This window comes from Gadus morhua, chromosome 14, assembly GCF_902167405.1.
Source record: "Gadus morhua chromosome 14, gadMor3.0, whole genome shotgun sequence".
In the NCBI taxonomy this organism is placed as follows: domain Eukaryota; kingdom Metazoa; phylum Chordata; class Actinopteri; order Gadiformes; family Gadidae; genus Gadus; species Gadus morhua.
This window is the reverse complement of record NC_044061.1, coordinates 21,202,276-21,215,663: the sequence shown is the minus strand read 5'-3', so window position 1 is coordinate 21,215,663 and position 13,388 is coordinate 21,202,276.

Here is a 13,388-nt window from a genome sequence, read left to right as displayed (position 1 = left end):
GCATACAACATAAACATTATGCTCAATCTGGGGGGTACAAAACTAAATTTGATGACCTTCCACTTAGGTATAATTGCATCTCTATGTTGAGGAAGGGAGAGGTCTTACATAATGCATGCGTTGTATTATATTAGATTATGTTGTTCTTTAGACTGTTTTATCCAAAGAAATGCATTTATAATAGAGCTACGATCACCTGTAATCCACTTACAGTGCATTACTGTCATATTAAGCCTTTGAAAAGAAGGTGTTGCATCAATGAACAAAACTGCTTATGAAAAGATCATCTTGAAACAACATTACCCTACGTCGATACAATTTCATTATTGTCCCTTTTATTCCTGACTCAGCTCTTCTCAGTGTTGTGTGTTGTTCTGCCTTGCATGGTCTGTCTGTCTGTCTGTCTGTCTGTCTGTCTGTCTGTCTGTCTGTCTGTCTGTCTGTCTGTCTGTCTGTCTGTCTGTCTGTCTGTCTGTCTGTCTGTCTGTCTGTATGTCTGTCTGTCTACATGTCTATTATTGCTGCATATCATATCTACTGTTCCATAACACACTAGTCCTAATACACCTATATCATAACACACAATAATATACCTACTATATCATAACACACTAGTCATAATACACCTACTATATCATAACACACAATACATAATACGAGTACTACATCATAACACACAAGTCATAATACACCTACTGTATCATTACACACTAGTCATAATACACCTGTACCATAACACACTAGTCATCATACTATACCATAACACACTAGTCATAAAACACACACACACACACACCTACACACTGCGCACACAGTAACACACAAAAAACACACGCAGACTGTGCATACAGTGAACCCAACAACATAACCAGAATACAAGGCATCAGAAATTATTAAAGTTACATAGATTGAAGAACTGTTAATAGGATGTAATCCTATGTTGGTCTTGCTCAATTTTAACAATGGTATGCAAATGACTTGAAATTGCTTCCAACCATCATTTCATAGTTACTATAGCAACCAATCCAGTCTCTTCAGGGACTATTATCCTTAGCACTTACCTCAGACATCACCATTTTTGATGAGGAAGGGGAGGGGGGGGTTAAGAGATCCAGCTTCTTAGCAGCGAAAGACAGATTTAGATCCAGGCGATGCAATCATCCGTGCAAAATGAATTACTAGAGAGAATAAAACTAAATTGTAATTATTAAGCACATTTTTGTAAGGATCCCAATTGGGCCGCTTCAATCACGACACTTCTAACCAGCAGACACAAACCAAGCACACACACATACACACACACACACACACACACACACACACACAGAACACAGAACACTGATTTTTTACTTATTATATAAGTAAAACACTGATTTTTTACTTATTATATAAGGCACACACACACGTGTGTGTGCCTTATATAATAAGTAAAAAATCAGTTTTCTTCAAACTGTGTATAAGAGGAGAAATTCAGACGTGTGTTTACCAGTATATCCATCACATCCTCCTCTTGTCCTATTCAGATTCACATATACACACATTGACTGTATTTGGAGGATAAGGGAGTAACAGAATGAGATTAAAGCTTATCGGGCTGAACCGTGCATTAAAGTCCTGTATCATATACATAATGACCGCAGAAACTAAAGCACAGCATGCTCTAGAAACAAGTAGCAATGTACATCATCAAATGGATGATATCATCCCAGGTCGATCCCCATCTACAGAAAAAGAGCACTTTGAATGTGACCCAAAAGACCACTAATATTACCCTAGCCTTACCCCTAATGCTATGCAAGTTAATGTACAATAAAGAGATGAGACATTTGGATAATTATGAAATATGTTTATTTGAACTATTCCAGTGCTAATGTCAAGTTATTGGTGCACGCTGCAAGTTGAATGCAAGCTGCTGTGTGCATAAGTGGTAGATCATTTAAAAAAAAGACCAACTAAATGAAGGTGAGATATCAATTTTGGATCTTATTCCGGTAATTGTACACCAATTATTGCCCGTTGAACTCTCATTTCATCAATCAATATATAACGCAGACACAGCCTCACCGTGCTCTGACTGAATAAATGCTGAAGCGTGACATCGACATGAAATCGGAACCAGGCAGCCCGTCATCACAGCACCTAAGAGAGGAGGATGTAGATCTCCAGCAGACCTCCCCTACTAACGCCCCCTCCCCCACGCACGGCTCCTCCTGCACCTGATTGATTGATTGGATGCGTGGACAATCTGGCAGCGTGAAATATCATTTGTCCCCTGGGTAAGTGGAAGGAGAGGAGAACTGCAATGATTTCCATGAACACAGCTGTTGCCTGCACCCTGCAATTAACGGAGGCGCAAAGGCTCTCCTCTCCAGATGAATGGCCGTCGAACAAAGAGCCAGCACTCCTCCAGCCGACCTGGCAGCCCTCGGGGGAAATGAAGCCAACTGTAGGGGATGGACCTCGCTTCTTGTTTGCACTGGGTGCATCCATAATCCCTCAATCCAGCCGTCCATCCATCCAAAGAAAGATGAGTGATGGTGCTACAATAATCTGACCAGTGGTGCCCACCACCACCCCCCCCCTCCCAAACACCACCACCACTCCCATCCCCCCTATCACACACACACACAGACACACACACACACACACACACACACACACACACATAAACCTGCACATGCATTGATGCAATCACACAACCCCACAAGCACGCTTGCACGCATGTACACACAAACTTACGCCAACATACACACACACAAATACAAAATATAAATATTCCGTCCACGCTCAGATATTATTCATGCTGGGAGAGGATAACAGCAGTGTGTACTGTATCATTCAGGGACCAAAGCACACGTTGACAGAAGATGTTCTAACACTGACGTGCACATCACACAACCTATGGCTCCCTGGGTGGAAAAACTAGATTACTAGTACAATCATTTAGCTGACTGTAAATTTATTTTATTATCGTTCCCTTTTCCCAATCTAGTGTTTGTGTTCACCCTTTCTGCTGCTTGCACTGAATCAATACTGAGCTGTTCCATCGCATTTCCCATCTGAAATGCGATGTTCAACTGTATATTGATAGTTTATGAAATATAAATGTGGCAACAACTTACAGTCAGAGTCATTGTGACAAATGCATTGCATATTAAAATGAATATTGACGCCATTAAGGATGGTTTTCTTGACTGGGGTTACTGCCGGTGTCATGTAGGAGGGCTTATTAATAATTCAGCTGTCCACATTGATTTGTCCTTCAGTTTCACTGCAGTGGACGTGAAGACCTCCCTCATCTATGGGCAGTGTTCATCGGCTGCGTGCGTTCATCTTCTCGCAAGACCTGGTCAATACGAAAATACAACATTTTATGATTACAATCCATTATTTCAGGAGCACCGTTGCAATACAGTTATTTGTTTACTTAAAATGTTTAAAAGCATATATTGTGAGTGACATATATGTGCATTCCCATGTGACTCTTGAAATAATATCACTTTTATTGCAGCAATAATACATTCTTCCTCATCGTCAGACCTTAAGGTTAACCACAGGTACCCTGAGGGTTGGAGGTGAACACAACATGTAGCCAGACAGCAGTGATGGGGTTTATCCTACATGATAGCATTCCTCCACTACCTTCAAACAGCACGGTCACCTTGGCCCGGTCCTGGGTGTGTATGGAAGCCAGGGAGAGACGGAGAGAGAGTCTATGTGTGTGCCCATGAATCATTCCATGTGTGTGTGTGGGGAAGAGTGACGTAAGGAAAGGAGGGAGGAAAGAGGACCTTGAATCGGAATTGTTGTGATTTCAAGTGGGGAGGGAACAATTCTGGAGAGAAAGGGCGTAGCCAGGAACACATGTGACAGCTGATTGATATTTAGGGGCAGTGTTGGTAATGTAAGAGGTCTCTTGATCAGTGATGGTCTGAACAGTGGGGGGGAGGGTGGGAACTATTTGTGAGAAACTATTTCTGATTGTGTTTGCTACAATGGTAAACAGAAAGAATAGAGACTACTCATAGTGAAGTTGGGTTGAACTTTTGATCAAATTCCACCATTGTGCTATTTCTGTATCAAATAATATGAACCGCTTACAAGTAAAGTACAGATTTTATTATTAGCTGATGGAACATTTAGACAAGCTCACATTGAATCTGACACTCTCACACACACACACACACACACACACACACACACACACACACACACACACACACACACACACACACACACACACACACACACACACACACACACACACACACTCCCCATCCTTAAACGTTGCTGTATTTCTCTCTCTGGTCCTCGCTCAAATCTCTCTATTCCTCAAAGCACGATTCATTTTGGGTTACACATTTTGTGCTGTCTGTGTTTAGAGTCCAGGGTCTATATTAGTTTCAACTCAACAGCTGCAGTTTGAGTCACAGCTTTTTGAAAAAGTCCCTTTTCCAACACAGACACGCATATAACATCCCAAAAGATAATAATAATAACCATCTTGCTGGCTCGAATGCATGCCTCCAAAATATAATCTGTTTACAGTTAATTATCATGGAATGCAAATAGTACAGTTTATGTAATTACACATTACATAAGAGCTTCCATTCAAACCTTCATGTACCTTGATTGTAGCCTATGATTCGCTTCACAATGAATACTGTCATGGATCTATATATTCTGGGTTTGTGGTTTTAATAGAACAAATTATCATTGAAGTCTACCATAACAGATTAACTATGGTAAATGATTGACAGAATCAACAGTCAACCAAATGCCAACCTCACCTAAGGGAGGGGCTCTCAACGGGTTTTAAAGGCCCATTTCGGTTGTTGTCCTTAACAATCGCTTGTGTGTGTGTGTTTGTTTGTGTGTGTGTGTGTTTGTGTGTGTTTGTGTGTGTGTGCATGTGTGTTTGTGTGTGCGTGTGGACACTTGTATGTTTGTGTGTGTGTGTGTGTGTGTGTGTGTGTGTGTGTGTGTGTGTGTGTGTGTGTGTGTGTGTGTGTGTGTGTGTGTGTGTGTGTGTCTGTGTGTGTTTGTGTGCTCCCATGCATGTGTGTGTGTTTATCGAAACCATCTAAATGATATATGGTAAAAAAAAAACTACCCTTGATAGTAATACCCTTTACCCTCAGATAATTGACTGTTCACATCCCAGACCTCTCCCTCCTTCTCACTTTATGTCTAAACACACACACACACACACACACACACACACACACACACACACACACACACACACACACACACACACACACACACACACACACACACACACACACGCATTTAGCCTCGCAACAACATTGCCACAATCAAGTCCACCAATGCTATTCTATGTAAGAAAAAAATAATATCACATGTCACACATATTGCATTACATGTATGTAGGCTAATCAGTGCAATGCCACGTATGCTCAGCATCCTGTCACCGACTCGCCTTGGGTACCAGCAGGCCATATCCTGGTAGCCAGCAGAGGCTAACATCCACCGACTCATCCCCGCCCCGCCCACCACTCTTCCTCTTCCACACATTCTCCCAGACTGGAACATACTGTCGTGTGTTGAACCTTCGGTGTGCTCTGAATTTCGCTCACATTGTCAAATAACGGTAAGTCAAACTATAACATATTTTTGTCATTCGTTATATCATGTCTCTCGATCATTTTATGCGTATTGTCGGCTTCGGCGAAGCCGTAGATAATCTCCATCATCGGGTGATATGAGGCTCATTTATACGCAATTCATCGGCGTTAAAAGGGACACTGTCGAAACTGTTGCTGTATACACGATGGGAAATCACCTGATCTTTGTGATTCATTTGACACATGAGAGTGGGTTGTGTATACCCTGTCGCTAAAACGAGCCTGGACCATTAGCCCGTACAAGTAAGAGTGCGAATGTGTTTTGAATCCACATTTCGACCTTGACAACCCATCTCCAGTGAAGCAGAGCAACCGAAAGGGATTTATTAATTGATTGTCATAAGCTAAAATGTCAGTGCATTCGTTTTTCTTGGTGAAATCAAAGCTCAGATAGTCGGGTTATCCTTGACAGGCCCACGGTAGGCCTTTCGGTGCTGGCTGCCACCTTGCTCCGTAATCGGGAATATAGTCGGTTATAGTTGACAGGTTATAAATCCATCCCGAAAAGCCCACAGCATAAGAAGCCATGTAATGCGTAAACCTATTTTTCATCCTATTTTTTTTCCAACTGATACATTGGCAATTTTTATTTAGGTTTAAGAGCTGATTTAGCTTACAGTACCCTAAATAATTGATCGGAACTGATCAGTCCCAATTAAAAAAAAAAGAGGCATTATTACGAAAAAGGCCTAGGCCTACTAAATGGCAAAAGAACAAACACCGCAATAGCCCCAATGAATTTCATTTAGTCCTATGCAAATGTGATCTGACGCCATTTCGATGACTTCATATTATTTTACTGCTAGGTTACTTTTTTATGTAGGCTATGTTTCTTTATTAGTATGATTATATAATGCTCACAATCCCGTCATGTTAACTATCTCAGAAAAATAACTATGACTAACTTTCTTGGCAAAACTATATCAGAGTCCACCTGAATTCAGTCATCCCTTGCAGCAATACATTTGGTGGCCCTAAGAGCCTGAAACTAAAACTTTAATACTCACAAGTGTATGATGCATATACTTTTGAGAGGGCCATGCAAGTTAAAGTTAACATATTTTAAACAAAGTAATTTCTGAATGGTTAAAACACCCTTAGCTCCACACAGGCTTGTTTTCATCAGGGCCCATGATGCTACAGGGCATGTGTCTCTTTGCGCTGAGCTCAGCAATATTGGATGGGCTGGGGCGTGGATAGATGCAGTGCTAAGGAATCATTTTGTACTCGCTTTGCTTCCGCTCTGGTCTTTGCATTCTTAAAGTAAAGCGATGGTATTACTATTGTCGTGCTCTCCTTCATCGTTCTTGTACACACGTTTTGTGCTGACCATGCTACTGGCCATAGGATTTTCATTTGTGATGGGGAAGATGGAATGGACCCAGCCAAAATGGGATCCAATCAATCAAATATTGTTGTAAATGTACGGAACATTCTACAAACAAACACAGCAAATGAGGGCATTTCGGTAACACTGGAAACAAACATCGACCGATCATTGGTAAATGATAGAGCCGGCCCCTTGGCTACGCCCCAGGTACTCAGCAACACCTAATAAAGAGACAGCAAGATGAATCACCCAGCCTCATCCTAATTCACCATGCACGCATCCTACTGCCACAGCTGTCACAAAACGACAGTCTGCTGTGAAGGTGATTCCAGTCGACTTGACCAATCAGGGTAACCAATTAGTCGGGTCTCATTGTTTTGCTTGGAGAATTAATCCCTGGTGTTTATTTACGAACTGCTCTCAGCTCAGCTTGTTGTAGCTCCTCCCAGCCAATAAAAAGGACAGATGATTCTCTGCATGGTTGGACTTTTAGGAGGGGGCGTGATTGAACCATGAACCACTGAACCGTGTCACCATTGCTTTGATTTCAGATCTACTGTTTGATGCACATGCTGTACCGGGCGTAATGTCTGTCACTGGTGTTTGTGTTTGGTTATTGACTGTATCAGTTGTCACAGCTCTATGCAGTGATGAAACCTTTCTTCGGCAGATCACTGACAAGCTTAAGGATGACGACTTAATTGGTAAGAGTAGAATGGTACAGCGTTAATTAGCTGGCGTTACCTAGCATCCCTTGTAGCATTGCCTTGAGAGAAGGACAAAATGCACGCTTCAACAGCATCCAATAGATCACCTTCATGGCTCCATGCAATATCCTCATTTGTTCTAGATAATTATCAAATATGTCCATAACGGGTCAATCGTTGATTGTGTGCCAAGTGAAAATAATTGCATTCGGTGATATATTCTACGGTTTGATACATTATAACTGCTAATGCTGAGTAGACCACTCATCAAGAACACAGTTAGTGATTCTTACCACTGTTAAATGGCCATTTTGGGCCTCTTATAACCAGATTAAATGTTTCTCCTTAATGCTCAATGTGTTAAGGGAAATTAAATCAACAACGAAAGAACATACATTCCCATGACATTTATTCAAACATACAAATCTGGTTATTCAAATCATTCTTATTGAGCAACCATTGGTATCCAATTTAGCATGCGGCCAGAGTCTTTTGGTCTGCTTTAGATATGAAGATGAACATTATTGCAGTCATCAGTTATACATCTGATTCAGTGTAGCAAACTATCTAAATACATGCTTGGAAGTTTACCGAACTTCTGAATTATTAACGACTATTTTGCTCTAGCGGCAGATTTTATTTTCCAGGAGTATAATTAATTGAATCATTTCTGCCTGACCTTCTCATGGCCTTTCCCCCATCACACTTGACGCTATTTCCTACGTTTTCGTCAAAATGGAAATGTCAACCTGCCATAGGCGTTATTCCTTCACACTGTTTGCCAGCTGTTCTCAGCCAGGGTGAGCAGGATCAAGTAGAGAGTCATGTATGCAGCCCCTCTGAAAAACATTTGTAGGATAGGTCTGCTTTCACACACACACACACACACGCACGCACGCACGCACGCACACACACACACACACACACACACACACACACACACACACACACACACACACACACACACACACACACACACACACACACACACACACACACACACACACACACACACACACACACGCACACCACAAACCCGCAACAGTGTGATTGCATTTGGTGGACACACACATTATGCATGCATGCAGCAGAAGCATATTTACAAATAGGGCTGCTTGATTATGGGATAAATGATAATCACGATTCTTTTGGTCAATATTGAAATCAAAATTATCGATTATTCAAACGAATATTTTTGAGTTTTAAAACATGTTGTATTTATTCAGCATGTCTCTCCCAAAGATTTTTTTGCAACTGAGAACTTAGAACTTTCGCCTTAAAAAAATACACAAAATGGTCAAGAAGAAAGTGTATCCAGCTGTTCTGCCCTTTCTATAATACATATTAAAAAAAATAATAATAATGAAAAGAAAAATTGATTATGTTAATTGTGTGATCATTTGACGCTAAAATCGAAATCGCGAACAAAATTCTATTAATCGGCCAGCCCTATTTACACATGCAGCATAATTGCCAACATGCAATCCCATGTGTACGCAATCATGCACACACATAAACACAAACACACACATCCACAAAGTGTGTTGAGCCCATAAAAAGGCCACTGTCCTCTGAGCCGGCATTCAAAGCGGTGGCTGCAAACGGCAGTAGACCGCCCACACCGGCTCCCTTTCCTCTCGTGCTTTCTCCTTGATACGGCAAACTCCTACTCACCATCAGCCGACACGTACACAAGCGTCATAAAGAGAGCATTGCTGTTCTCGTACAAATCTGGAGAAAGAAAAACCCACACAGGATTACAGCACTGCTTCCCAACGTGCGTGCTCTGCTGTTATTCACATAAATGGATCATTAAAGCAAATGGAGAAATGATGAGAGTACAGGCGTGATACATCTGCGATTCAGTTTAGAGACTAGTCAAGCACTGACCATGGACTTGGGAGTGCGATCATTTTAAGCCATCTAATGTCTGCACTGTGTGCTACAATGTTGCAGTAGAAATGCAAGGTGCAGTTGTATTAGGATCATGCTCATCAAGCAATTCTTTGTTTTACACATTCTGTGTACACAGAGAGTGTAAATGGCTTTATTTATTGAGATTATTTCACCATCCATTCTCCTTCATAACACTAGAGGGAAGGATATTAACTGCAGGATAGCTAATTGCTTGAGATGTGATTACAACTAGAGACACGACAGCCCTCTGCTTGCCAGTGTCCTGGTTTAAGGCTTAGAATATTTTCTAAACACGTTTAATTATCATATTAATTACTTAGTTTGTCGAAAATTCTTCAAAATGTGCTGGCTAATTCTTTAAAGTTCGCTATAAATCTCAACTGCTGCCTTAAAGTGAGCATTTCATCTTTTTTCCCCATGTCATGAATTGGGTCACCCAGTTCTCTGAACCAAATATAGGCTGACGCATTATGTGTAAAGCCTATTTATACTTTTAAAAGTTTGTCCGGGTCCTTTATCAGAAGTGTGCTATTTCGATCACTGAGGAAGATGTGAAAAACCACAGGTAGGTCTGCTGTAGGGCTAAATGTGGAGCATTGTTGATCCATAGATTCACTGTGACTTCAATTTCCGGAATTATATTATGCTGTTGTTGTCGGTTAGTTGAAAACAATGTCAATATGAAAGTTATGGAATCAGATACTGGTATACCTTGGTTTCTATTATACAAGGTTATTTGACACCTATACATTTTTACATCGTAAGTAAAGTTTTTGTAAACAGCTTTTAAAAAATTCAAGTGTTGAATAGGTTGTGTAGTTTTAAAAACAATAATATTCAGCTTTAATTTGGAGAAGTCCAAGGAACAAAACATTTACTAGGACTCGCTTGGTAAGCAGTACCTAATGAAAAATATCAGTAGAAACATATTATGCATATTAGGCATGTGGGTGGGGGGGGCATGGATTATATCGGGGTCGTGGACCCCCCCTGGCCCCCCCTTGGGGGCACCACTGCTTCCAAGTGCCAACTTGAGTCCATTGTTTGAGGCACTGAAACATGAGAAACAACACTGTTGTGTTGCTGATGAATGTGTTTGAATTGTATCCGCCATTTTAGGATGAATGGTATGCACCAAAGAACTTAGGTATAGTTTCCCATAAACAAAAACAATGTTTACATCTTAGAAGAGACATTGCATTCACTTGAGTCGGACAACCTATTTAAGTTTTTGGTAGCAGTTTATTTTATCATAAGATAAGTTAGTTCATTCATATGTTATGCAGAAATCGATTTGAATAGGCTATATAAGGCTCAAACTACAAGGCTAAAAATGTTAGCAAAGAGGTGGAAGGGCTGTATGCCTCTGAAGGTCATCGGGTCAAACGTGTTTTTAGGATCTAAAGCAGTTTCATCATGTTACACAAAAGGCTTTTTCACTGAAGGGCATTTGTCTCCATTTACAAGGGCACAACTTATCAAATAAATAACTGAATTGCAGCTCAAAATGTGAGACATAACGCATGTTTTTGAAACACACATTTTATTCAAAAGCTACGCTGTCGAAAGAATCTCAGAATAAATGAAACGTGTGAGTCAGTGTTGTTTTGCTTGCAGCCAGAGTTGGTCATGTACTGGAAGAGGCATACTCAATTGTTCCTGATAATTGTCTCAGACAGGCCTGTTTGTGCCCGATGGGCTAAATTTAGACACGCTTGGGTTTGTTTGAGCTTTTAAATACAGTTACAAGAGAGTGAAGGAGGTCCTTAATACAATGCCAATAAGTGACCAAATTCATGTTTGTTGCAATTTTCGGAATGTAATTTAATTGTGAGGATTTATGTTTAATATCAGGAGGAAGTGACTTATAAAAAAAAATGTGATGTAACTGGCCCAGAATGTGTGAACTCTGTAAGCATAGGCTGTTGAGCTAATTTTGGCTTATGCTGTTGCTGACGCGTCAGACGCTGAAAAAGCTATTAGAATATTAAGTGTCAGACCATGACTGTGCCTGTTTGTCTGCATGTTGTATTCCTGCCTTGTTCATGTAAAACATCTCTCGACCATACGTTTCACCTCTGCACACAATGGCACGCTTCTTCCCTTCTGGCCTTTAATTATGTCCCTCAATGCCCTAGCCTCCGTATGTCAGCAGGCTGGGGGCAGATGCAAGCCCCCTGTAAAACCCTTGCATCACAATATCCAGATGGGGGGGGGGGGGTTTGCCAGTAACATTTGTCATGCTAAATACAGATAACTGATGCAGCAGCCACACATGCTTATTATGCTGTTGTTTGCCATCTGCAAATGCCTTTCTCCTCTATGTGTAGCACTGGGCTGTCTCCCTCTCTGTCTCTCTCTCTCTGTCTCTCTGTCTCACTCTTTCTTGCTCTCTCTCTCCCTGCCCCTCTCTTCCTCTCCCCTCCCTCTCCCCTCCCTCTCAGAAATGCTGCAATGCGTCTTGCTCAGCCAGGACTGGGTCAGTGTAACTCGCCTGGCGGAGGAAGGCTGATTAGCAGCTCCATAGAGACGGCAAATACAGAGCTTCGTTTTTGTATCATTGATGCGATTCTATAAGAAGTGTTGCAGTGGCAGGATTCAACCCATCAGAGGGCTTCGGTGGTCGATGCCAGGGAAATAAGCTCGAGAGCTCCTGCGTTGGTATTTGGTGTGGTCCAATGACTGCTATATACAGTCAGAAATTAGCTTGAACCCCTCAATCTTGGATCCAGCCGTCCCACTGTGTTATAGCACCACTTCTGGGGGGAAACGGCACAAAGCCTGAGACCAAAAATGAAAGGGGCAGAGTTACGCCTTGTTTTCTGTTTCGTTACAAGAAATTCTACAGAGGAAAACTCATTGGTGTGAGTGGATGCAGCTTTTAGATGGGGACTTTAATAGGCATAGAGTGGCCTGTCTACACAGGGTGGATTGAAGATCTCAACAGACACTCATTATTTTTTTATTACAATTTATGTCAAAAATACCCACCTTCAGCAACCTGATTGGAAGTAGTAAATATGAAGCAAAATAAAATTATCACAGATTTCAGATTGTCAAACATAACATGTCTAAAGTCAGATTTATGTGACTAAGAATCCCCGAAGGCAATTGCATTTGCCTGTGATATTGACTGTTGTTTACGCCTTTCTGTTTTCAGGCCTGCTAAACCTTCAGCTTAAGAGTGATGTCCTTGAGACAGTGGTGTTATTGAACCGTTCTGAGGTGCTGCTTTAGAGGTGAGTCAAGATTTCATGTTCCAAGACAACAAAGATTTATACGAATCACTGCTGTCTATTCTGAATGATGTTGATGGTCGCATAATCATGCAAAGCCATTTCCCCCTTTAAGTTACAACCACTGTAAGTTAACGATCTGTATGATTACATATTTGTGATATGTATGTGACTGTGTATGGTATAATGTAAATGCATATGTGTAAGATACACCCAGAAAAGACCATTTTAAACATTGCTTATGCAGTGCATGTTGTCTGTTGCTATGTATTGTTGTAGCTCTCCTGTCTAACCCATGGTGGTTCGTATAAATCAGTGGTTCTCAACCTTTTTTGAGCAAACACCCCCCTGATCTTATCCTGATCCTAAACTAACAACCCCACTCACACTCGTGTTATATTGCTTAAAGTTGTCAGTGCATCGTTTTTCATTGATTTTGCGTTGGTCACTAATAGCAATGAATGCCCTCTGAGTCGGTATTGGTGCAAAAAATATAAAAATATTAGTGAATATTCATGACATGCAATTAAACTTCCAGAGATGAGTTGGT